The sequence below is a fragment of the Poecilia reticulata genome, chromosome 2 (genome assembly GCF_904066995.2).
Source record: "Poecilia reticulata chromosome 2, P_reticulata-male-v2, whole genome shotgun sequence".
Taxonomy (NCBI): domain Eukaryota; kingdom Metazoa; phylum Chordata; class Actinopteri; order Cyprinodontiformes; family Poeciliidae; genus Poecilia; species Poecilia reticulata.
The window spans coordinates 8,814,923-8,842,403 of record NC_088831.1 but is presented as its reverse complement, the minus strand read 5'-3'; the positions used below and the strand labels follow the sequence as shown (position 1 = coordinate 8,842,403).

Genomic DNA, 27,481 nt, shown 5'->3' with positions numbered 1-27,481 from the left:
AATTTTCAGAGCTGGAATGATGTTTGACAAAGTATGTGGAAAGTTAAAGAAAGAAAAAAAAAAACATGTACAGTGGAGAAAACTGGAAAGGATTTCTGGAGGGAAAAAAAATCATCTACAAAAAAAGTATAACAAAGCACCTGAGAGATTTGGCCCTTCAGTTGATTTATCTACTGTCCCCGTCAAAGTCTCTGCAGAGATGACATTAGTGTCGAGAAACGGAGAAAAGACGTATGCCATATTGCACAAGGGTGTGACTAAAACTGGAGTTCTTGCTTTTTGACCAGCCAATCACATATAAGCCAAGTTTCTGCAGAACTTCCCGGTCGAAACAGAAGCTTTCCAGGAACAAGTGAGACACATTGGAATGTTTCTGGAATAGTTTTAACCTGCCGGTGCTCCATGTGCTCATCTGATCAGAGTATTCAGAATGAAACACGCACACAAAACCCAACCTCTGCATCCTTTTACTCCCTTCCTCCTGGTTGCTAAATTGCATACCAGATTTTTTTTTTTTTTTTTTTTGACGGAGTGACAAATGCATTTTCTAAAAAGAGCCTTCGAATTGTTTTGGTTTCCCAGTACTGGTGTCGTTTTTATATTGCTTTAATTTTGACACCAGGAAGTTCATTTGGTGACAAAAGTGCTGGGACAAACTAATTTGACTTCTCCAAAAGTAAAGCCATTAAGTAGAAAAAACAGAAGTTGAATATGAAATTGAACACAGTTTCAATCTCATCAACAGGAGGACGTACGACAAGAGGTACATAAAATACTTTTATTTCTGATGATAAACATTACCATATTTAACTGCTTTGACCTTCAAGTTTTTCCTGATAACTTCATCAAAGACCTTTAATTCAAATACACAGTGGTAGTCACACAGTTAAAGTTGTTCTCCCTGAAGGCAGTTTAACCTTGAGGTAGTAATTAATCACCCCTAGGAAAATTTAATGACTTAAATAAGAGGTGAGTATCCTCTGAAGTAAAGCATATGTTCCTCCTGGAAGCGCTGTCATCAAATTTAATGGGATGAACGGGAGATGTTTCTTTATCTAATGAATGTGGTCAAAATGAAGTCAGGTTGATAACGGATTCAACTCTGGTCTCTATGGAGATTCAGCAAGTATAAATAAAAACCATCCAGTGAATCCAGATTGCGTGACCCGTTTTAGACTTTCAGTGTGTACTGTGCTGGTTTGTCATTAGGGGCATCTAGGGTGAGTGTGGGAACTCAGTTTGGTATCCCGGTGCCACCATTGACCAGGGCCGGATTTAGAGGGATGAGGGCCAGCAGTTTCGGGTGCCCTGTCTAGAAAAACAGAGACAAAAACAAAAATAAAGATAAAGGTATTTTATTAGGTAGAGCTAAACATCAGCAAGCTTGAAATGTGGAGTTTTTACAGGCACAAAAGTTATTAATGGTGATTGATACATTTCTGTCCAATTTTTGCTTGACTCCAGCCGAGGCTAATTAGCATACTTTCAAACTGAGGCCTTGCTCCTCCTGCCAGCTCTGTTCTCTTTATTTAGCCAGTTAATTTCCCACAGCCAGTCCGAGCCAGCCTCTACCTCAGTCAGTCAGCTTTGGAAGTTGTTCATGCTTTTTTTTCCCCACGGTTTAACTTTTTTTTTTATTTTCCAGCGTGTACAGTACAGCGTGGTAAACTGATGTATTTACTTCTGGTCTGTCATGCAGTGCTAAGTGTGTGATAATGTTGTGCGGAGGGAGTGCATTGTGGTCCGCTGTCGAGTTGCTTGAGGAGAATTCCTCCTATCAGCTTCCGACGCCTCAGAGGAATCCCCATGAAACCCGGTCTATCAGTCCATTCAGGATCTTTGACTCGCTAACTGATGGTGCTGCCTCAACAGAGGGCTGTGAAGAAAATCTTTACTTCACTACAGATTCAAAAAAAAACATCTAAAACCGCAATAAATGAGGAATTTCTCAAGAGCAACGTTCTTAGTCATGTTCCCCACCAAGCAAGAGATGACTGCTGCCAAGTGTGTAAGGTGGTTGGTTTCAAAATGTCGTAATAGAGACATATTTCGTTGTCTCCTCACTTGAAGTCCTTTTGTGCATTGTGTTCGATTCAGACGACGTCTTCTTTTCATACAAAGTCCTACAACGTAATTTTGCTGACTCTCCGCATCTACTCCAATCGTCTTGTTCCACAACTGCAGAGTTGTCGGGACTTGCATCCTTCTAACATCTGTCGAAATACTCAATGTGCATAATGAGAAGGAAAATGGAAAAAGCCCAAATTGTCTAAGTCTGGAACAAAACTTCAGCCTTGAGTGTGATAGAAACACTGGTCCTTTTAAGCTTCATGTCTCCCACAGAAACTCCAACGAAAAAGATAGAGAGAGACTGACAGACAAGGGGGGGAAGTCTAAGTGTTTCATGATGTAGCTGAAGGTGTTGTTGAAGCTGTCCTCAAGGTCCATGACTGAAGTGCAAGGTGAGATTGTTAAGGTGTGACAGGAAAGCTGTTGGTCCAGAAGGGCTTTAGTTCTTTGTGACAGGAGGCATGTGAGGAGACAGTAGAGCGTTCTCCTGAAGGGAACCCGTTTGGGGAAAAAAATAAATTTAGCCACTGGGGTTGAATGAGATTCAATTTGGTTCGCGTAAGCCTTTATAAAAGTACATCCTCAGATTCAAAGTCTACGGCGCCAAATGGATGTTGGCGAGCTTCATATTTTATTTTTGGGAAAAAAAAAACTTGAGATCTATCATGGTTTGGTTTACGGACCAAAGTGCAGAAAACCAACGGGAATGTTTTTTGAAATTTTTAACAAGGGGATAAAAAAAATAACTCATTTGCCCAGAGAAGTAGAGAGAAAATATAACGTAGGAATAGATAAAACACAGAAAACTAACACAAAAGCCCTGCACATAAGGTATTCAACAGCTAAGGAAAGCCTGATCAAAATGCAAGCAAGATCAACAGAAAAAGAATAGATGAGAATGAGTCCAAATAACAAATAAAAAGACCAAAAATGTGAAACCAAGAGAAAGCAAAAACCAAAGCAATTCTGAATCCTGACAAAAACATTTCAGTGGGGGAAAAACTATGTCACACTAGTTAAACTATTCCAACAGAAATGAAAGTGAAACTTTACTTTTGGGGTTGATAACGGTTTCCGTTAACTGCATTTTGAAATTTGTGTTGAACATTTTTCTAATCCACAGGAAGGCAAAAAAGTGTGAGTTTTTCCATTAAATTTATCGTAATTCCCTCTAATTATAGTCTTGCGGCTCGGTTCAGATGGGAGAATGCCGTTGTCAGTCCAACAATCCTAAATTGCAAACAAGCTGTTGCTGTAGTGGCTGTGCTTCAACTGAACCTGCCAAAGTGGAGCTTATATAGTTAGTGGCTTTAAGATTGTTTAGAGTTTTTTCTCTATTTTTATTTTTTTCCTTTTCAGTCAAGAAAAACTCCAAAAAACTTTCAATTATCTCCACAGTTAAGCATTAGAGATGTGAAGATGTAGCAAACCGCAACGGTTTGGAGAGACGAACAAATGATGAAAGTCTTAAAGCAGATTTCTATTTTTATTTATTTATTTTTTTCCCCCCACAGACTCACCGAAACAGGTACTGTAATACAAATGGACAATGGAAACATTTCCTAACCATCCCATCCCCTTCAATTTAATGTTTAATGTCAAGGCCACATATAATTACCGCGAGCTTATCTCGTCATCGCCTTGCAGCGGGGAGCCTTCAAAGCCCGATCAAAATGCATATATGCTTTTGATCCAATATCTCTGCCCCCTTTATCATGTTTCGGCAGGATTATTGGGATCACTGTCTGTCGGAAGCAATCTGAGGACCCAGATAGAAAGCATGACCAGCCAAACTCTGTTTTTCTGCTTGGTTAATCCGACAGCACCTTCTGAGGAGATCCAATTAAATCTCTCCTTCAAAGAATATGTGACTGCCCGGGCATAGAGGAGATGAGATGAGAATGACGGGCGGGGAAGGAAGCAGGGAGGGGGAGAAAGAAAAAGGATACTCCAATGGGAGGGCGATCTTGTGTTTTAATCGTAGTGGATCGCCGTTACCCGGTTGAATCTGGTGCCGTGCACCAGGAAACCGCGTTCTGGACAGTGGGAGATTAAAAGTGCTTTAAGTGTGTTTTTTTTTTATGAACACGGAGGGCAAAAATGAATGCATGGGAGGTACGAGGCCGCGCGGATAAACACATCATATATCTGTTGATTAAGGTGATAAGATAAACACCCTTTTAGATGAGATTTGTCAGCGCCTGTGATTACAGGGCAGAACACAAATTTCACAGTGACACACTGGATTAACACCATAAATTACTGCTTGAGCCTCGGAGAGCGAGGGCCATCTTTTCTCTTGGCGGCGGGGCGATTCATTCGCAGCACATTCATAATGCCAATTATGCGTTTTGTGGCACACTTTCAGTCGTGATGCTTTCTTGGAACGGTTTCGCCGGCAAATTACTCGACTTCTGGAGCGACTCATAACTGGGCCGAATGAAAGTGGGGAAAAAATAAAAAAAATAAAAACTAAGTGAATTGTTTTGGTGTGCTCTCTTGCAAGATTATGGCCTAAACTTCAAAGTTTATTAATATTGTTTTGCAGAAATTGTTTGGTAAAAGTGTCCACATCCATTTAATATTTCTACAGTACTTCATATTTTATTATTATATGGTATGCACAAGCCCACAGTATTGTAAAATTATAAAGAGTAATATGGTGTCCAAATCTATTTTCTATTCATCTTGAGTGAATTAACACTTGGTAGAACCATGATTTTTTTCTGCTGTAGCAGCATCTAGTTTGAGGTTTAACTCAGTAAGTAGCCCTGTTGCTCTTGTTGATCAATTCAGAAATTTGCTTAGACATTGATTATGCAAGTGCTTCTGGTGTGCTGGAGGGAAAATTGCTCCATGTTGTGAAAATGGCTTCACGCAGGGCCTGCAGAAACTAAAACAGTCTTGGTAAATATCCGTTGCCATCAAGACACAAATACTGTCTTTCGACTCAGGTCAAGGGAAGACATAGAGTGGTCCAAATACATGATATATTCATTAAAAAAATGTAAATATCAGATACACATTTGAGTTACTAAGCAACCTTAAAGTCAAAACATTTACCAACTAAACCCTATACTTAAACTACCAACATGCTACTTAAAGCTAAATTGGCTTGGTAGACATCTGATTTAATCAAGTAAATATTGAGTTATTTCATAATTTCAGCAGAATCCTCAGTGTTACTATGAATGATGGGAGATGCAGTCCTCCCAACAAATGTCCAACGCCTTGCTTTTGCATGTCCACAATCCTGCCACATTTGCCATCAGCAAGTCATTACAATGTGAATGCTGAACAAAAAAATAAAATAAAAGCCAGATTTGATCCAAACCGTTTCCTTTTAGATGAAGTTTTTCAATAAATTGCTTCTTATTTTTCCGCTTTAAAGCTTAGCTACTGACAAGCTGTACAATCAAATGCAGGTAAATCTCTGCAAATTGGAATATGTATATTTCATGAGCAGGCAATCATGTGGGTTTTTTTCCACTTTGTTAAGCAGCAATGGTTAACAGTTGACTGCTGTGAGTGTGCGCGTGTGCGTGGTATTTTCCTGTCAAGCTGTGGATGATGAATCAAATTCAGAATGTTTAAGGGGTTTGAGCACAAGGTCAATTACAGCTGGACGCGAGTCTTAAGTTTGCAAATTTGATAAATGCAGATTGATGTATTTGTAATTTTTACTCAATAATTCTAAAACGAGAAGTTGTGTGAAGTTGAATCCGTTCAAAATATGATTTTGCTACAATGTTTAAGGACTTTAAAGCAGCAGAGGTGCTGACTTCCCACATAAGAGTTTAGACCCTATTTTCTCTATCATAGTGGGGGGTGAAGGGGAAAAAAAGCCTCTTAGGGCTTAAAACCGATTTAAAAAAAACTTTTCGTTTTTTTTTTTCTTCTCTCTGCTGGAGTGTACATAGAACTCTTCGCCACACTTAAAGAGATCTTGAACACGAATATAATGGTGTGCCATCACAGTGTGACAGCTGCTTCGAACAATGCAGTGTGACATCCTGCAGAGTGGATAGTCCACCCTGGAAGTGATCCCTGACCAAATCTCCAAATAACCCGTAATTTTCGGTGTGGAGTCTCGAGCATTTGTCCTGGTTATCCGTGGCACCCCGAGACATCTTATGTCTGCCTTCTACTAATGAGAAACACTCAGAAAGTGCTGCTGAAGATGTCTAGCTGTGTGAAAATTACCCCCAGCAAAAACACTGGAAGGCCATACTTGGTGCTTAATATACAGAGCTATGTATGTTAAATTCATTTCCTTAGCAGAGTACACATTACACAGAGGCAGGGAGGATTTCTAATGGTCTTACTGACTTTATGAAGTAGATATTTTACATTGCTTAACTACCGGTACTCTCCTCCTTTGAGCCTTCTTGTTTGCATAAGAAGGCAGCAGAGTGTTGCTATTAAAATCTGTTAAATGATCAAGTCCAAAAATGCTTGCATATGGAATAATTGTCAAATAAAAGCACAAAATCAAGTTTCTGCCTCTAACAAAAGTATCCCAGAGTAATTCTTGAGAATCTAAAGCGTGTATAAGTATTTTTGATTTTCTTCTATTGTAATTGGTTTGTATTCTTTTCTCATTTTCCTCAACTTTGTCAAATAAGTAATTGTCTGAGAAGGTTAACATCTGTTGTCAGTTGATTGGCCTATTTTCTTCCTGGCTTTTTCAGGTGTTTTTAATGCCATTGTTTATTAAGTGTGTTGATAACAGCCTCCGGCTGAAAGGATGTTACCTTTCTTGCCTAAAAAAAAAGAACAAAATCACTTTGATTCCTAGTAAATTTGATTTCTATTGTGTTTTGAGATTTCAACACTGTGGTGATTTCACTTATGTTGCCATTTTCCTCCTTGGTCACTTAAACTATTTAGTTCTGGCAAAAAAAAAAAACAAAAAAAAAAACTTCTTATTTTTATAGACCGCTACAGATCTTACCACCATTTTCAAGAATACAATAATACATAAAATAATAATTACCTGAAAAGAAGGCTTGCTCATCTCATCCCCCTCATCTACATTAAATTGATACAAATTGCCTTTTAAGGTAGATAAAAATACAAACAAATCCCTGATTAGGGCTGTGAATTAAAATGTCGAACTCTGAAAACGTCAACCAGCAACTTAGCAAAAATACAGCAACAAAATTCCACGTCCTCTGTCATGGAAATGCACTTGTTTGATGTCCGTGATAACTTTGATAAGTACATGTCAACACGAGTTAAAGAGGACCTGATTATTCCTTGAAGCACATTACAAATCGGGGTTTGGAAAAACGACACACGAAGCTTCCGGACTTCGTTTTGGTCGCTTCCATCCATTGTGGGCATTAGCTGTCGCTCCTGTTTGGCGTTCATTCAACTCTGCACTCCAGTTTTGCACATGATGTTTGCTGCAGTATGCTGCATCTGTCAGTCTCATTGAAGGGACTGATTGTGTCCTCGGGGGAATGTCGTTTTAATCAGATGCCCGACATTCTGCTTGTGGACGGTTGTTTTTCATTTTCCTTCACGTCCATCGAATGCCATCACCTTTGAAAAGTAAAATGACTAATTGTAGCACTTCAGACATTTTTATCACATATGCTTCGTAAGAGAAAACATGTTTTCTCCCTGATTAAATCGGAGTGAGCGTTAAATGACACACAAGTTGTAAATTGTCCCATCAGAAACCTACAAAACCATGGCAAAAATGTGCAGTTTTGTTTTCCTTTTCCATCATATTTTTTTTTATTTCAATGAAAAAGCTTGTTCACCCCCTTACTATTTATTTGCATTCCGGTTCTCACTGCTCCAGACTTGCTTATAAATGTGTCCCCATTCTACAAATGCGTAGCTTGACCACTTTTGTCCTTTTCGAGTCGGCCTATTTCAGGGATGACCAGCTCCAGTCTTTAAAAGCCAGCGTCCTGCATAAGTTAGACTTTCCCCTGGTTTACCACACCTGAATAAAATGAAAGGCTCAGTACAAGGACTCTGTTGTATCTCCGCAGTATGTCATGAATTTCTGCAGTCGTTACTCAGCCGCGTTGCAGCAGGGACCAATCTAAAACATGCACACACCTGCTGTTGAGGAGCAGAGTCGCTGCTCAGCCTTGTCCACTCAACACATGCTTTGTAACTGTCTGGCAACTAATCGCAAGAAATCATTTAAATGGGGTGTATTACATGTTTTCCAGGCACACAGTGCCATTTATAGCACAAATAAGTTACCATTTCACCTTCTGTTGCCATGAAAATGCTGTATATCAAAAATAACTTTAAAAAAATTTGCTCCACGTCATCATTGTCCTCAGATGGCTATAGAAAGAAACCAAAATACTCAAAGTTGCCTCCGATTTGTTTCCACACCTGTTTCTTCAAGTGTCGTTTTGTCTCGATAATCTTTTAATTCAGCCAAGTCCTTTTTTTTTTTGCACCTCCACCTTGTTCTTTTCTCAAGGCCCTCTCGCTATTGTCGATGGGCGCCCTCACCAGTCATTGCTTGTTATTTTGCAAACCTCAAAAATACTTGACGAGAACAATGAACTGAGCAGAAAAGCTGGCGGTACTTGCCACATATTTTCTAAAATTCTTACCATTTTTATTCCCATAAATTGAGGTCAGGAGACATAATAATTTAACAGCATAACTGTTCAGACTCAAACAGAACTCAGTGTATACAAATATACAACCTTTTGTATATTCTTGACCTTGGTGAAAACGTTTAAATAGCTAACTTCACCGCAGGCTCCACACATAAGCAAAAGCTCTGTCAACACCGATGCGAGTTGTCGTCCTTTGCTAAAATATAGATTAGATGGAATAGAAGGTAGAGATCTAGGCGGCTGCTTTATGTTTAATTATATTCAGCTAAACCTGCAATGAGCTCACAAACAGAAAGCAAAAGGCAATCGAGAGTCTTATAAATGCCGTCATTTTTATGAATTACTGATTCGTAGCGCACTGTTTGGAAATGAAACTAACCTAAATGACCACATGCATCACAGGTAAACAACAGGAACAGCGGATGATCTGTCAGGTGAAATGGAGCAGGGAACACACTTGAAGCATCATCGCGCCGGCTAAGGATGTATGAGTTTTATGCTTGCTCGTGCGAATACTAATTGGAAGCTTGAGAAAGGAGAACATTTAGCAGATCAGTCATGACAAGTTGAGGGGGGAAAAAAAGCAGTACCTGTAATTGTGGGATGAAAAAAAAAAACTATTTTATGATGCAAGTAGACGTTTTACAAAGTGTGCTGTGCATATTTATCAAAATTTAGTCAAGACTTTACAGCAGCCTGTGCTTCTACAAGTTTGGCTAATATAGAGTCTAAAATTCTTGCCTGTCCTTTGCAAAATATCCCAATCTGAAATGGATTGAGAGGAGAGAATCTCCAAACAGAATTTTGTTTTTTCCCCAACATGCGTCAATTTCCCGAAAGAGACTGTGATTTGAAGCCTTCTTTTGTACTGTAGCGCTGGTTTTATGATTAAAAGGCGGTTGTGTCACTAGCTTACTTGTCTCTGCTGCAGAAAAGCTTTTCTGTCACATTCAATCACAATGAAGCAAGAAGTTTGTGGAACATGGAAAAAACAAAATAAGTAAAAAGTTCAAGCACTTGCAACAGGCGATGTGTTTGGTGAGCAGGTAGACGACTCTAAACAGGCCCGGTGTCTCAGTTTGTCTCACTAACTTTCCCGTTGTTGCGGCATGAAAGGAAATCTTTATTCCAGCACGAAAATGCGACGCCGTTTTTCTTCTCCGCCCCAGCTACACCCGTCGCTGCGAGGCTCTCTTCACAACCACTGAAGTGACACTGGAACATTTGCATGACAAAAAAAAAAGGAAACATAGGGTCTTATAGATATTCCTCTACTATCTGAATTTCCCCCTTAGTTCTTTTTTTTTTGTGGGCCCTGCTAACCATGGGACAAATAATTGTAAGGAATCTTGCTCCTTCTTGCTCCTCTTCTTAGCAGTAATGATGCTAAGCCTTTTGAGGTGAAACCAGGCTAGGGAACCAATTAGGGATTCTGAGTTTAGCCGGCTTCAGAGCGGGAAAGGTAGGAGGACCGATGATGTACTTTGTTAGGTAATAACACAGAATTTAGCCTTGCTGACGATCTCAGCCGGAGATGAATTTGGAGGAACTTTGTGTAATATTTGCGGGCGGGAGAACGGAACCTAGTCGTACTAACTACTTAATCCCAGAGATATCAGAACAAGACAATGGGAAAGAACGGGATTTTTGTCGTCTTGAGGTATTTAATCCTCTAAATCAAGTCAAACACGCAGCCTGGACTTCCTCCTCAAAGAACAAAAATCAATTACTGATGCAAAAACATGATCAGGGCGCCTGAAAATCCTTGGAACAAATGGGTCAGCATCTTGCCATGCATGAATAATGATGCGCCGCTTGGACTTTCTGCACTTGTCTTCGCTACCCTGCTGTCTCCTCTTCTTCTTCTTCTTCTCCTCGTCGACTCCCTCGCTGCCGATCGCTTTCTCTCTTCCAGGCGCGCAGAAATGAATGCCTCAGCTGCGAAATTTCCATGAGACTTGTGAAACGAGAGCTCGAAACAAAGACTGCAGCTGTGTTTTTGAAGTGAGGGAAGCCTTTCTCTCTCGGGAACAACTTGTGGAGCTGTCGATTTTTTTATTTATTTTATTCCCCCCCATCGACACCACCCTTCTCCTGTTCCTTCATTGTCGCACCACCGGTTTCTGGTTGGCTCTCTTTGCTGAAAGATTTGCCCTCCTTCCATTTTCACCCATGCTCATTATGTCCGCAATAAGGCCTGTGGCTACACACACAGGAAATATTGATTAAAGCCAAAGCGAAGGAATCAAGAGTACGAGAATGAGTGGCAGGGGGCCGACAATAACCAATTGGACTTAATTTCAAGTGTACGTTGTAGTTGTCGGGCACAATCGGTATTTCTTCCAGAAATTACAACAGAGACAACCAATTGGGATAGGAGAGACCTAATAAAATACCGGAAAAATGCCAGAAACGGCAACAAGTTCTTTCTCTTTTCTTGACAATATTCATCAGTATGATCACCTTTAAAAAGCTACATATTGACACAACCAAATTAAACGCGTATTCAACAAGAACCAGCAGAAAATCAACAGTTATTCCTACAACTCATGCCCTGCCAATAGATTGTGTTTGTGCAGCAAAATTCAATAACTGAAGTTATTGTTTTCCTAATAAGATGAATGCTTAAAGACATTTTACTTAGAGAACGCAAATTCTGTGTTTATACTCGCCTAACTTTTGAAAACCTTTGAAAATAAACTTCTCTAGCGCAGCTCGTTTGACATTTTTTATAGCTTTTTAATAGCTATATTCGGTATGAATTCGATAGCATTCGGTATGCTACTGAATTTGCTCTTAGCCACACAACTGCAGTTTTAAAATAGTGTTACCTTGATAATTAGCAAAGGGCCAACTTACTTTTTTTTCCCCATTGCTTTTGTTTCTATGTGAAGACTGGCAATATTTCTTTCATGACAACCTCCCCCCCAAAAAAAACAAAACAAAAAAATACAGTTCAAGCTATCTTTGTGTCAGCAAGTAAACAAGTACATGGACCATTAGCCAGCTGTGATGTCTGGGAATTCACTTCGTCTGTTTTATATTTAGACCCATCTGATTCAGCAAAGCATAGCTAATCCCCGGTAACATGAGATTAAAGTAGCATACGAGTTGTCCAGTCCTAATTCAATTAACTTGAACAAAAGATGGGAAATCAGCTCATGTGGTGGAGTAATGCTAAGCCGATTTAAAGCCCACAAGACATTTTTGTTTAATGCAACTTCAATGAGATGGACTTTTGTAACATTTTTATCTGTATTGTAAAAAAATATATATTTTTAAACTAAGTCTTGATTTTAGGCATGTCATGTTGATTATTCAGAATACTATGCAACCAATTTGGTGACGAGATCACACTTTTTAACCTCAACGTAACTTAAGGCAGGTTTCTTTTTGCCTTCTATACTAACATGATGCGTTATCCCAACTTATTACTTTTTTTTAAACACTAATTTTACCTATTCAGACTTAACTGTTTATTTTATTGTGGTATAATAACCAAGATGTAGTCATGTTATCTAGTTTTTTAAGTTGTTTTATGTAAAGGCCTTCTAAAAATATGAACCCTTACCAGGCATACTTTAAATTGTTACAAGATTTAAGGTAAGTTAGAAAGTTTCACAATAGCTTTTATCAACTGACTCATTGATTTTCAGATCGATTTCATCTTTTTTTTCTCCTTCATGTCATTCATAGAAAGGTCAGAGGTGACAAATGGTTCTATTCCTGGCAATATCTGTTAGAAATCGATACTGTTCCCTGCTGTTCCTCCACCAAATCAGCATATTGCAGAACGTGCGGCCTTGCTGTGGGGAAGGTGGCGGTGGGGACAGCCAGGCTTGGAGCAGAGGCGGAAGAGAAGTGAAAGATCTTCAAAGCGTCTGCTTTACAAGTCTGATGTGTTCTCGCTAGCTGTGCTAAAATCCTTTGTGTCTCATTAGGCTGCGATTTTTTTGGACCGGGCCTTTGTGCGCCGGACAAATTCTGTTTGAAATGCAAGCAGGGAGATGGATCTCTCGGCTGCCAGCGTACGCTGTGGGCTTCGGCTTTGTTAGGTAAAAAAGGAAAAGGGATCACGTGTCGCCACGATTTTTGTTTATTTATTTAATGTTTTTCATGACAATGATTTATTTTGGACACAAATTTGATAAACCAGAGGTGTGCTGTATTTAACTAGCGAAACAAAAGGACGCACATTTTGTTGTTATTCAGCATAATGAAATATCCATCTTCACTTGTATACAGTCATAAAGTACAACCAGAAACATTTTTGCTGGATTTTCTAAAAACATGCTTAACATGAGTTAAAATATGCAGAAATTAGGCACATTTTGATTTTAATTACTTCTTAATTCATGTCCACTAAATGAACAGTGTTGGTAAGTAACTGGTGTGTTGATATAGAGTGAAGAACTCGAGCTCCAATTAAACTGGTCAGACGTTGTGAACTTACCCTTTAGATCTCCTCATTGTTCATTTGAATCTGGTCTTCTCTAATTGCACAAGGCTGGCTGTGCGTATATTTTCATTCAATATTAAGACTTAAGACACAGTGTGAAGTTTTTCTTCTCTGATTTTCTGAAATCCAACACTACAGCATTTAAGAGTCCAGACTGCACCAAGAATACATCTAAAGTCATCTGTACGAGAAGTTTTTTTTTGGTTGGGTTTAGATCAGAATGAGAAAATTTGCTCATTAAGGAGTTGTTTTGAAATGCAGCAGTCAGTTCAGTTTTGCAAGACTTATCTTTTGAGCAGGAATACAAGTACATGAAAGGGTTACGTTGGAACAAAGAGAAACGCCATCAATTCCTCCAAATTTAACAGCTGACTGAGTAAAGAAGAAACAGAACTGCTAGTCTGCAGATAGTCACAGCTAAAAAGAACAAGAAGGGATTTAAAAAAAACTTGCAAGGATGTAATTAGCTATTCACAGAAAGGACCAAAGCACCCTGAAATGTAATATTTCCAAAGTCAAAACTTTCCCCAACATGTTCTCATGAGGTCTTTGAGCAAATTTGTTCTAAAACAGCAAGTAGTTTTGTTAAAAAAAAAAAGTCAGTATAGCAAAATCCTTAGTTTTTGCCTCAGTACAACCACATCTATTGGGAAAACTTGTTTTTTCCAAATAAAAACATAAAAATAACAATCCAACTTCAGACAAAAACACTGGAAATGTTTGATTTCTTACACATCCCTGAACTAATAGTTGCAAAATCACGACTTGAGAACTTCCCCAAATCAGTCTTCCAAGGAGTCGAGCAAATTCTAGAACCCTGAATTTGTAGATACGAACCAAGACAATTGGACCACATTAAAGTTACCCTGTTTTTTCGCTTTATACAGTGTATCTGATGTCACTGCACCAGTTTCCTACTCTGTTATGTTATCCTTGTTGGTCCAGAACCAAAAAGATGTTTGCTTACTGGTGTGTTTCTGGTTATTGTCTTGAATTTTGTTTCCATTTGGGATAAGTTTTCCTGAGTAGAAAATCTTTTTCTCCGCCAATATCAACTTTCTTAATTCACACCATATGTAACTGCACACACCTCTGTTTCGGCTTGTGATCCAGTCACAAAACGGCAGCATCTAAGCCATGACATTTGGTCTCTTGGTGTTCCATTGATCTACAACGCTCACGAGTAAATTTCAAACCAAACACAGGGATTGATGTCGCTATTGATGTTGGACTGCCGTTATTTAAAACAACTGCATGTTTTCGGGGCCGTTTTCGAGCTTCTACCGAGACTCCACGCTCTTGCCGGATAATGATTTCCATTCTGTTTCGCTTCCTCAACTTTGTTTTAATGAGCCATCTTCAGTTGTGGCCCTGCTTTTCACCTTGCAACCCTCACATCTTTGCAGGTCCTTACAGCACATTTCTCTACAGTATCTCCGGCACACGGTGACTCATTTGCCATCTTCAAATTAAAAAAAAAAAAAAAGTGGATGGAAATCAAAGCTGCGGTGAAACAGCCCAGGCACACGTTGCTACAAAAAAAGAAATCCTCTAAATGCCACACAAATCATTTATCATGAACAAACTTATACACGCTTCACCCAGGCAGCAGGGGAGGGCTGATTTGAAATATAGATGAGGGAGGAAAGGAAGCATGGCATAAAATTTGCATGAGCTTATGAATCAAATATCTGTGGAGGTATTAAGGAGACAGTCGGGGCGATCCTCTCCAACCGGCTGTCTTCATTGGGCGAAAAACGCTTCGGCCGTTCCACACCGACGCTGTACTTTAAGGATACCTGCCGCCGCAATCGGGCACACAACAGAGACGCTGACGACGCTGAATGCTAATGGCGAGCAGAAGAATTCCAGGATGAGATAAATCACTCCAGAAAGACGTCGCGTGACCCGCTCGACTTATGTAAAAAAAAAAAAAGGCTTGCGTATGTTTGCCGAGGGCGTTTGCGGTGAGAGTTTATTAAACTAACACGCTGCGCTCACGACCATCCTAATGTTCAGAAGCATTTTTCTCTGCTGTCAGTTCCGTGACAGATGTAAATTAGGCTGGAGACGCTGGAGGGACGTATCTTAGAGCCATTTCACAGAAACATATGGTTTCTAAGAAACCAAGCAAGAAATATCATTAAATTGAGTGAGCAAATTACAATAGATGGAGTCGTCTTTTTTTCTTTTTGTAAAGAGAATCCAAGCATGATTTTGCAAATGGAAATACTTTCTGCGAAAGTGGGTTTCTTTACTGATTTGATTTTTAAAAGACGGGCTTTGTGGTTTGCCAAATTTTTATTTTTTTTGCCTCGCGTGAACTTCCTCTTTTGCTTAGCCTTGATTTATCTGCGATGTGGTAAGTTCATTAGCCGCAATCACTGAGGCTTGTCAGAACCGCACTAAAGTGATTTTGTTAATGACTCTGGAGATGGATCATCCTGATGTATGTAGGCGTCTCGAAAGGAAAACAGGGTAATGTGGCTGCTCTCAAGACTTGGGCCTCCATTGGCTCAGCGAATGCTCTCAGAGAACAGTCAACACCTTCTCATTATAGTGGGAAAATAAACAAAACAACCCACACACACAGAACAGCAACAATCGGCTTGCTTGAACAGCGTCGCTTCGAAGAGAGAAAACAGAATCTCGGAATATTTGACTTCTTACTTCGCTTGGTAGCCGTTTTTTTCTGCTTCGTAACCGAGAGATGTTTGAACTTGAGGTCACAAACGCGGCTGAAGAATCTCCTTCAGGACTTTCGGGTCAGAGCCGAGTTCAAGGCTCCGTCAATTAAGGCCTTCATGGAGAAGTAGCGGAGCGGTATCAGACAATCACACCGAACAAAGTTTGGCAGTTTGCCTGTGGTCATTTCGTGCTGGACGTAACAGAAAGCACAGCGATGCACTTTAGTCTCATCAATCCACAGAATGTTTTGCCAAAATTCTTGTGAATTATCAAGCCATTTTATCAATGTGAGACGGGGCTTTGAAGGGTTTTTGGAATGCATTGCCTCTCTCTATTCTGTATTGTTGAATCATGTCGACCTTAACTCAATCAATCGAATTTTATTTGTATAGCACAATTCAGCAGCAAGGCATTTCAAGGTGCTTTACATAATAAAATAAATAAATAAAAACAGCATGTGACATTGAATAAACAGTAAGAAAGAGAAAGAGATTAAAAAAAAATAATAATTTAAAAGATAAAAACATTCTTTTGTTACGGATTTAAGCGCCTGTCGTCGCCGGACTCCGCCGTCCGTTTAATACGGGTATTATCCACAGGCCCCGTCGCCTAACAGGACAAGGTCTCCAACCTTGCAGCACTTGAGGCCTTCAGTGCTTTAAAATGCTGCTCTGGGTTCTATTTTGACTTCCTGGTTGAAGCATCTGGTTGTGGAGTAATTGTGTTGGGGCCGCCACACCTGGGAAGGTTCATGACTGTTCAATGATTTTTCTATTTGTGGATAATGACACAAGTGCTGACTGGGGAAAAAAAAAAAAAAAAAAAGAACTGGGTCAGTTGTCTTGGACCCTTACTAGAGGGGTGTCCAGCCATCACATAATGGCCAACAGTTTTATTTTATTTTATTTTTTAAACAGGGCTGTTTGTTAGGAGAATCTAGGACGGATATTGAAGTTATATAAAATCTTTACTAAATGCTAGGTGGGCTACCGTCTGGTGAATGGCAGCAGCTGCCCTGCAGATTATTTTTGACAACTCAGCATGTATGACAAAACGGCTACAATTCATTGGATTATTACGATTAGCCTTTTCATATTCATAGCCATCACCTACATGCAAATTGGTTTTTGGATGCCATGTGAAAAAACAAAAAGATAAAAAAGTAAGATTTTTCCTTTATGTTTTTATTAGTTTAACACCATCCCAGTCGACTCCACTTAGAGGATTTAGCTAATTTATGTGTTTTTACCTTGACAGAATATTTTATTCAATAAACTGTTTAGAAAATTATCCTGGGTGGTTTTGGTTTTGAAGGAGAACTACGGCTGCTACGCAGTTCGTTGAGGGGCTTTGCTACAGAGCGCGTCGGCCTCTGAGCTACATTTCTGTAATATTCATATACCAGGGACTCCCACTACACCAGCTTCACCATTAGGCCACCTCATTGATCTCCTCTCTTCATATAATAGGGCCGCAAAAACAGACACAATCCAAATAGCTCCCAAATAGCGCTCCTAAGGAGCTTAGTTCTGCTGCAGCCACCGTTGCTACAATTAAAGCATTATTTAGCCGAAACAGCGATTAGGACGCGCGCAGCTCGACTTGCGGAGCAGCACAGTATGGGATGCTGTCGTTTCCCGTGGCAGCTGGTGTGAAGACGGATCACGTGAAGAAAAAAGTGACAGCATTCTGCAGAATATGTTGATGTTTTGTAATTTTCTAGACAGAAAACAATAGCAATTCATAAACAAAAATGCAGAAATCCTTAAATGTATGCATCTTGGTGAAAGGAAGCAAGCCAATGTTATGGAAAATGTGGAAAGGCTTGGGGCAGTTATTGATTTTTTTGTTATTTTGTAACACTGCAGAGTTTATCAACAGTTTGATTTTCATTTACGGCCTCGTAAAAGTCTCCCTATTAGGAAACTGATTAAAACTTGACAATAAAGAGACAATTTATGGCATCGTACTCTTCTTCGAAGCACCTTGTAAAGTTGTGGCATGAATAAAATGACCCAAGTGATTCTAAATATTTGCAAAAAATGTTTGTTTCCCCGACAGAAAGACAGAGTGATGTAACGGGTCCTTTGTGTTCCTAAAGGAATATAGGGGGGCAACAGAGATGTATGTTGCAACGAATAATTAATATGCTTAAGGTTTGTTATTTTAACTAAGGTTTGTTATTTTAATTTTGAAAAAAAAATACAAGGCTTATAAAAATAAGATCCCAAATAACTGTAAACATAAAATGCTAATCAACAGGGTTTCTGGAGCTGCCTTATTCTTCGTTAACAATGAACTGAGATTTTTTTTCCCCCCCCACATTTATTTCCATGTATGGCTGACTCTCGGGATAATTCCTGTAGAAAGCGCACTTTCACCAAACTTTCCGTCAAATCGGAGAATGAGACTTTTGCATGGAAGACCAGCTGTCATAGAACAGAGCAAGTGGAGACGTCGACCCGCCGACAGTCCAATTCAGCTGCAGTTTGGGCCAAAAGCATCACCTTGCCTGGAATGTAATTTGTAATTAGATGCACAACAGAAACTCAATAGCGCATGATTGCAGCCCCCCGTTTTAAATGTGTTCAGCTCAGTCGGTTTGACATGTTGGTGGTGGTTCTTCCATTTCACCTCACCACAAGCGTATCAGTTAGGGGTTTTTTATTTTTATTGTTTTGGAACAGTGTGGTATTATGCCACTGCGCCTTATTGAAGGTTCAACCGTCTGAAGGCTAATGGTAATGATTCAATCTTTTGAGCAAACAGTAGCATGTGGATAGGGTTTTTACAGAGGACTGTTGACATGGATGTGCAGATGTGTGCTGAAAGCTTGTGGTCTGCTGGTCTGCACTGAAGGTGGGCGAATGTGATGAATGTTCATTGATGTTTACTTTGGACTCACCAAAAGCTTATTACTGCTTTTTTTTGTCTATACGGCTCTTAAAAGTATTTGAAATTTTAAGTTGTACTGGGTGAGTGTGGAATTCAGGCATTTTGAGTTAAGGCTTTGAGAATTAAACAGTATGATACATAATTGCAAATCAAAAGATGTGACGCATCGAAGATCCTCTGAAATTCAAAGGTGTACAGTAAAAACTGAGTCCTGTTTACATCACATTTCACTTGTAAAAAAAAATGTTTAAATTGAAAACCCATACACTTAGTTGAGAAATATTTATTTATATTTGAATTAAAAGGCTGAATAAGTTTGGCCCTGACTGGTCATTTCTCAGCTGTGGACTTTATTCTTTTTTTTTTTTTTTTATCTAATTCATGTTATACTGTCATGAAGTCATGACAGTTTTTACAAATGGGTACAATTAAAACGATAGGGTATGAAAACGTACAAGTCTACAGCTTTAATCAATCTATTTTTAATTGATCCCAAACGTCACCAGGCAAATATTCATAAAACAGCAACTGACTAAAAACTAATTTTCCTTGGCTGATGATTTAATGTGTATTTTTGTCACAATAGCTGGTTATGTTCACATTTTCCTTAATTAAATGGATCAATATCTTCTCTTTCTAGTCATTATTCACAAACATTTTAACCACAATGCTGGGCTGCAGCATCGACTTATTTTTATTTCTGTTGAATCGGAGTGTAGCATTAGCGTAGGGAGGCTTTTTAAGGCTAGCAGAGTTTGAGTGGCTTGAAAACAACATTTTGAACACAATAAAACACAATAAGTCGGTTGGAACATATACCCAAACAAATTACTAACTGTGCTCAGAGTCCCAACAAATGTACACCCCCCAAAAATAAAATAAAATAAAAAGGTCAGTGACGCAAATAGACAAATCAATTTCTGAAAAGGATAAAAAATTTACTCACTTCTCACAGAGGACTGCTCCCATTTCATTTTCTGTCTGATAATTTCATTTTCCATTAGCATCTACGTAGACCCAATTCCTAAAAATAACTGGAGCTTATGCACATTGCATTTATAATTTAAGCAGTTTGCACAGTTTTCTTTCCTGATCTTAAATGGCAGAAATGGATCATTAACAGCAATTATTTATCATTTCTCCTTAGTGTTTGGTCAAAATATTGCGTGAGTTGCTCTGTCAAATTTAACATCTAAATTTAATCAGGATGTTAAAGAACAACAATGATGCAACGAAAGCCACCTTTCAGAGGAACAACTCTGAATTGACATGGAAAGTTGCATTTTGCCAACATCAGCTGTGTGACACTGCATGCCGAGGTGCGCTTTTTTTTAATTGAGCCGTCAGCGACGCCAAGACCTGGAAGCGCGACGTAAATCCAGCGCGGCGTTTCTCCGACTGGGCATGCTACGGCATGGCAGAGGCTTCCTGTTTGTTTATTCACAGCGTTGTCAGCTTGGAGTCTTCGGAGCACTCTAGCCAAGAAGTGGGAGCAGCCGAGCGTTCAAATGTTTACATCGACGGGGAGCGATACCCAGCTGACTGGCGGAATGTGGGACTAAGCTCAAACTCACACTGTGAAGACGGGTGCTGGGATTCAACTCAAATAGAGACGCTTTCGAGCCGAAATACACACTTAGCAGGATTGTGAGTCAAAATGTGTTCCCACGCCGGTAATAGGTGTGGCAAATGTGGCGTTAACAGCTAGGCGGCTATTTATTCATTTCATAAACAGATGCGTTTCTCACAAGTGTACACTGGAGTCATGGTCAAAACAAAAATCTGAATTTCAACAGCCCCATTAGTGACCTTAGCGGCCCTATTTGTGAGACTGTTTCGAGTACAATTTATCAACCTGATGCGATGGTGTTCTAAACTAATGAAGCCCTTTAAATTAGACGGCAAATGTCTTTGATGCAGGAAAGAAGTCATACAGTAGGGTTAAAAAAAGTGATTTTCTGAAATAATTTTCACTTTCAAACTTGATAAACTTTGCTCCTCTAAGATTGCATCAATGATTCATCCAGAAGATTACAAAAGAAACATCTTAAACCTTACTTGCAGGAAGTTAAAACTATGAATCCTGAAGGAGAATGTGTGTCAACTTAAACTCACCTAAGTAGCAAGACATCAAGCTGGGCAACATCAGCAATTTTCTAGCTAAATGGAAGAAATCTGTAGGAGAGCAAATACTTTTTTATATGTACACAGTCCTGTCGGGGTGTACATATTCCACTGCTGGGTTTTTGCGTCAAGCTAGCACACCTTAATTTACCAAGACATTATTGGATACTTGCCCCGACGCACCAATCAATAAATGTACCAAAGTGTGAAGTGTGGACAACATATTTTTTCCTCTGCTCATCAAAAAAAGCAGATTTCCCGTTATGCAATGTAAAGTCAACAAGCCGTGGTAATGTCATCAAGTCAAGCCTCGGTTAAGAAAAATTTGATTTTTTTTCCCCCTTCCATTATGAATACATGTGTTGAATCATAGATTCAATCTCAAAGAAAGAACACAGTAAACACGCACACGCAGCAACGCTGAAGGAGCGCAAGGGCATGTTTAGGACTAGAAACATCAGACGTGACGAATACATTAGCCTACACGGCTGTGGTCACTTTGTGTGTTTAACAGATGGTTTACAATGATTCCTTATCAGGCAAGTAAATTGCAGGGGAGTTGGTACTCTCTTTTTTTTTGTGACAATCCTGCTGCAATTTTCCATTACACAATGCCCGCCAAATAAAGCGTCCTTTTCTTATCGCCTAGAGTCCTGGCGAGAGTTTTTAAGATGTTCCCTCTCCTCCATCTAGTTCTTGTTGAGCCGTGAAGATAACAGCCACGCTCCTCCTCCTGACTGCCCCGCTCCCGCTGACACATAATCACAAGCCCCGACAGAAGTGTGTATCTCTAAGAGCAGATTCTCATGCTTATAATAAGAGAGCACGGTACACATGAGGGTTGATGTGCATTTTCCCTTTGATTGTGTCCTGGGCAGCTGCCACAGCACCAAGTTCCATAATGTATTTTCAAAGGGAAGAGGATGAAGACTCGAGCAAACCCAAAGACTGAGATGAAAAGAAAACGCACATCACTGCGCGGAGATGTAGGGTTCTTTTTTTCTTTTACAAGTCATCTCTCACCATGTTCAAAAGTTGGGTAATATTTAGGGCTAAGTTTACACTATAATTAGCTTCCGTTCAATGGGTTTCACAAGGGTTCTCGTGTACAAGACTATCAATAGCGGGTAATTGTGAAATGGGAGATAAAGGGATAAAAAAAATTCTAAAAATTTTACATATAGAAACTGAAAAGCATGGCATACACTACTCTTAAGCACCTAAATACAATTGCCTTAATCAGATTGTCAAATGTAAGACAAGTCTCCACCTTGACCCACTGTTCAATAAAATCCTTCACTTGGATGAAGGATTCTAAGAAAACACATGTGAAGCCTCATTGGGACTTCCAAGAAACCAGAAAGAAAGAAATGCAACTTAATGTGAATAAAACTTGAGTAAAATTCATCTGCGGCCTTTCTCAGGCACAGATGATTAGGTACATCCTTTTGTCTTTGTCATAGAGCTAGGCGCAGTGAAGCCAGCCCTCCCATATCACCTTTATGTCAAAAGTGCAGAGTCTGCCCTTTTTAGCATGAGGTAATGATGCTCTCCACTTTCAGGCCACGTCTCTGCCAAAGTTTCCCTAGTGAGTTCAAACTCTGGTCAAGCTCAGTTTAAACTCCACACAACTGGCATAGCTGAAACAACCCAATAGCTTCGCCATAGAAAACGCTTCTTCCTACTCTAAGAGTATTTAAATATTTCATTGAATATTATTATTATTCATATTTGTTTTTTTGGTTATTGCAACAAGGCTTGCTGACCTGATGAACGGGATTTTTCTTAGATGTTAGCATGAAGCTATTTTGTCCAATGCTGAACTTCTGCAACATTACTTGAAAACCAATATTTGCAGTGATTGACTCATCAGATTTTTGATTTCCTTAGTATGCACTCTAAGCCATACCTACAGGGTAGTACTTGAGGAAAATGTCAATGGAACAGTCAAAGTCCAAAACAAAATTCAACTGAGTGTCAGAACCAGGACTCAAAATGGGCCACTCAAACATCTCCTTCCTTTGAGCTTTTTTAGAGAGAATGGGCAAGGACGTTTAAGAGGTACGAATACTTTTCCAAGGAACAGTGAATAGGGGAAGTGTTTTGTTGACGTATTGTTTTTTTCCCCACTCGCATCGCGATGCACAAGGTCCAGACACAGCTCAAGGTAATGCAATAACGCTCTCGGCATGCTCACAAGCACATTTTCCTTATTTCCTATGTATGTATTCCCTTTCAGTCGCCCAAGCTGCCAGGGCTGGCTCATCTTAACAGAATTTCTTATTCCGTTTGTGAAGTGACAGCTAAACTTATAGCAACATTTAACCACTTGGAGAAAACATCAATACAGCATCATTCCCGCTCCTGCCAAGGGCTCCCTGTACCTGCCTTTATATAGATGGAAATGTCAAACAAAGAGGGGAGATTTCCATCTCCATCGGCCTCGGTCGTTCTCTGAACCAGATAAAAAACAACACGAGCAGAAACAAAGTGCTTGTGTTGAAGCGAAGAAACCCGCAGGGGATTTTCTATACTGTCCGGACTCACGTGTGTCTACAAGCAATCTTAGGGGGGGAAAAAAAATTCCCTTGACAAGATCGTATCAAATTACTCTTCCGCAGATAGGATTACAATCCGGCATGTGCTGAAGCTAACAGCAAGCTAAATAAAATCTCAGCTTGGGCGCGTTTGCTTTCCGATGACCCGTGTCCGCTCTTGGGGGGGCAATCAATTGAAAACTGTTTTATGACTTAATAACCTTTTACTTCCGCTTCATAGATGAAAAGACATGAATCAATGTTGTGCTGTGCCTCAGCTTGTTTTACTGGACTCTAATAAGCTTTGTTATGTTGCGTGACTGGTGGAATCACTTCATCTTGTTGGTCACTTTGCACTGTTGCAATGGGACAAAATTATGAGTGAAAAAAAAAATCATTGCACATTTTGCTAAAAAGTTGCAAAGTAAACCTCCCTTTAAAAAAGAAAATGCCAAGACAAAACGGAAATGCATAAACTTTTCATTTGTATTTCAAACAGATTTTTGGCTCACTACAATCGCAACAGAATTTACACAGTGAGATGTTTAAAGATGAGTTATTACATGCAGCATACAATTAACCGAATGTTCAAATGATTCCTAGAAATTCCCTCAAATTTTACCTCTTGGTCCAGTCTCTCAGTGCATAGTGGTTTATGATTTAATCAAATTTTTTTTCTTATGATCCTCAATTAAATAATGAATGGACTCAGAAAACAGCCTCATTTTCCCTGTTTGCCTACAAACAGAGCTTCATGCATCTGCTTCTTGCCAGGACACAAGATTAAAGTTTGATTTGTCAGAATCTCGTATTATCCCTCACACTTAGTGAATGTGCGTGAACATGCTTTCTGAATTGATTGCCTTCACGGCTGGAGTGGGTGAAGCATCCAGAGGCTTGGAGTTGTATTGTGAAGAGACAAGCAGGGATATTGATTAAGTGCCAAGGCAACAACTGGGGATATTTGACTTAAATATTTGGACTATTTAAACTGCATTCAAAGACATTGTGTCATCCTTGGAGATCGACTATTTAGTCTGTTTTGCAGATACACAACCATCAGCTGTCTGTAAAGCAGTCTAATAGTAACAAAGGTAAAGCAATAATTTTGCATTTGTGTCTTAAGAGTCACAAGTCCTGGGACTTTTTGCTCAACAACGCTCATAAACGTCCTTTTCCTGACATACACTTCACTTCAGAAACTTGGCAATCATTTTCAAACCACAATTCATAACTCAATATCCTGTGAAATCAAATTTTAAGTCTGCAGAACTGCATTAAGTTTACTGGTTTAGGTCAGTTTAGTCACAAAGACAAAGATCAAATCAGTTATTTGAGTGGCTTGTTCGTTTACTCATGCCTGGTGCACACACCTTTGTTGTTCTGGCTTGTAGAACAGCTCTCTTTTGGTCAGTTGTTTCCTAAAATGTCTTTGTGAGAAGCAAACCCAGAGAGAGGCATTAATTTACACCGACATAAAATGCTAGTGATGCATTTGACTTCTGATCCAAGACTGAATGTCAGTTGACTTTGTACCATTTAAAGCTCTGGGACCTGCTGTCTCCCAACATAATTTCTCTGAAGTGGTCAGGGTTATGTGAAAAGGAGAAAAAAAAAAAAAAAAAAAGAGTAAAACTTATAAAATGTTTATGCTGCTAGGCAGGAAGGAAAACTCCCTTGGTGCTGCCAGTCACCACTGCTGGCTGTTGTTTGAGTTCTTTCCAAGATGGCCAGGCCTCGCTCCGGCTCCCCAGCTGTGTGCAGAGGAGAAACCTACATGTTTCATCTGCCAATGGCGACTCCTGCACCAAGCTCTTCTATTTTCGGACCCTGCAATTCCGTCAGGTCTACCTTTACATCACATGTAAAGGTAGACCCCATAACGACGATCCCCAAAGTATTGTGTCGGTGGCAAGAATAAAGTTTTAGAAAGTTTCCATTTAAAAATTTAAGTCTGTGGACTTCTAAGGCTAGAAAATGTATTTAAATCAATTGTAACGATTATACTCTGTCTGCAAAACCTCTGACCACTGGCAGCTGTAGTTACCGCTAATGAGAGGCAATTGAATAACCCCTCATTATTTGACCCAGGCGCCAGCGACCATCGGGCCAGTTTCACAGCTCGTCTCTTATGCCCTGTTCAAACATGTCAAATCTCATTTAGTCATGTCACATCGGCCTGCATGACGAACACAGGGGGCTGGGGGGAAACTAGAGGGACCACAACGAAGCTACACATTTCACACCGTTTCATCAGTGTGTCCGTTTCCACCGACACGCTGGCTTGAAAGATGATTCTCTACTTTGTTTAGCTGAAATTGACACAATAGATTACATTAACTTTAAGCAAGGCCGTGTTCTTGCAAGGTATTGCATTTGAGGACGTTGACAATTCTCCTCCTGATATTTAGGGGGATTTTTTCTTTCCATAACATACAATGAAGGAGCACTTTTGAAGTCCACTTTAAATGAAAGTGTATATTCTTTTCTTAGTAGACATTCTATTAAATAATGTATTTAAATAATGTATAAAAATCCATTTGAATGTTGTGTCAAATGCCTATAAGGCCGTAACTTAATCATCTTAATGATAATCTCTCTAAAAGACTTATTTTAAGGTTAGTATTTTGGCATTTAGTGAATAGAAGTACATGTATAAAAGGTGCAATTGAATTAACACACAGATTCAATCTTCCAGGATCAGATTTTAATTTGGATCATAATCCATTAGCTCCAATTAACTTTGGGTCAATAATTCCCATTTTATAACAGAATAACAGAAGAAAATATTTCAAATGAATACTGACCACTTAACTTTTCTTGCCTTTTTGTAAAGAAGCCAGGCAAGCGGCTCAATACACGAAAGCATATTGGCACATTTGTCTTCCTTTTATTAAATACATCTTCCTGCAAAGCTTCTCACAGCTACACAAACACGTCGCGAGTTCCAAGCATGCAAACTTAATAATGCGTGCCGACGCACCTGAATGCAGGATGAACGGAAGAAGCCAAACCGTGTTTGGAGAAATGTGCAAGACCCGACAGGCAGCCGCATTAGGCCAGTACGGGACGTACTGTATCATTGATTAACATTCATCATGCTCAATCTGGCTCAAAGTCCTGGTCGCCCAACCTGCGATGCAAATGTGAAGCAGCCTCCCCTCATCCGCCGCCACACAGCCGTGTTTGCAGACAGGGGTTAATGGGAACAGAGCGCCATGTCATTGTAATGCCATGTGCTGAGAAGACCTGCAGCCGGAAAGTTCAGAACAAGTGATGTTTACCCAGCAATACCTCAGCAACATGTCAGAGTGATTTGCCGCTGCTGAAGGTCAGATGGTAGCGAATCAGTGTACGTCTCCCTAAAGGGAAGGCATGCAAATGAACATACAGCTGGGGTCAAAGCCATGTATGGCTCATTAGATTGGCCTACATGTGTTTAAGGAATTGTTTTCTCTTGAGTTATTCTGAAGCATGGTGGAACGTCCGCTTAGAAGCTTTATGGAAATGCAGATTTCATTTTCCCGCAGGACTTGGCTCCAGTCCACGCTGCCAAATGTACCAATACCTGCTTTAATGAGGCTGGTACCATTGTGCTTGACTGGCCAGCTAAATGGTGAGACACAAACCACTTAAAGTGTCTACAAAGTATTTCTCAGACAAAGATTAGACATGAGAAGTAATGATGAGATGATTGCTTTTGTTTGATATTTTCAGGCGAGTTTTAAGAAACATTTTACACAATGATGCCGAAGTGAGTTGAACGATTATGACATCAAAGGAGCTAAAGAAATGTTGGGCAAGCATTCATTATTTATGCAAAAATAAAATTAATATCGCTGCACGTTTTGTACATTTTAAACATCTGTTGCAAATGTTAAAAACAAAAGATACTGAACTTAACTAAGTTCTCTGTCTTCTGATGTTAAAGTCAAATATGTCAAACTTAAAATACCACTGCAGTTCAAAATCAAAATTCTCTTCTGCATGCTTGACAACGAAATAGATTTGTCAAAAGTCATTGATAAAAAGAACTGATAAAAATAAAAGAAAAAGAAAAAAAACTTATGATCCTTCTTCCCACCTTTTCATTATTTTAAGGGCCG

The 27,481-nt window shown here is 39.5% G+C and overlaps 1 long non-coding RNA gene across 1 annotated transcript in view; it reads right to left on the bottom strand.

Moving 5' to 3' along the window:
* Positions 1-511: 511 nt before the first annotated feature.
* Positions 512-27,481, bottom strand: part of LOC103475973 (uncharacterized) — a 158,481-nt gene continuing 131,511 nt past the window's right edge. The window contains exon 7 of the long non-coding RNA XR_014091394.1: positions 512-1,312. This is a non-coding gene — a long non-coding RNA (uncharacterized LOC103475973). The remainder of the gene's footprint in view (positions 1,313-27,481) is intronic.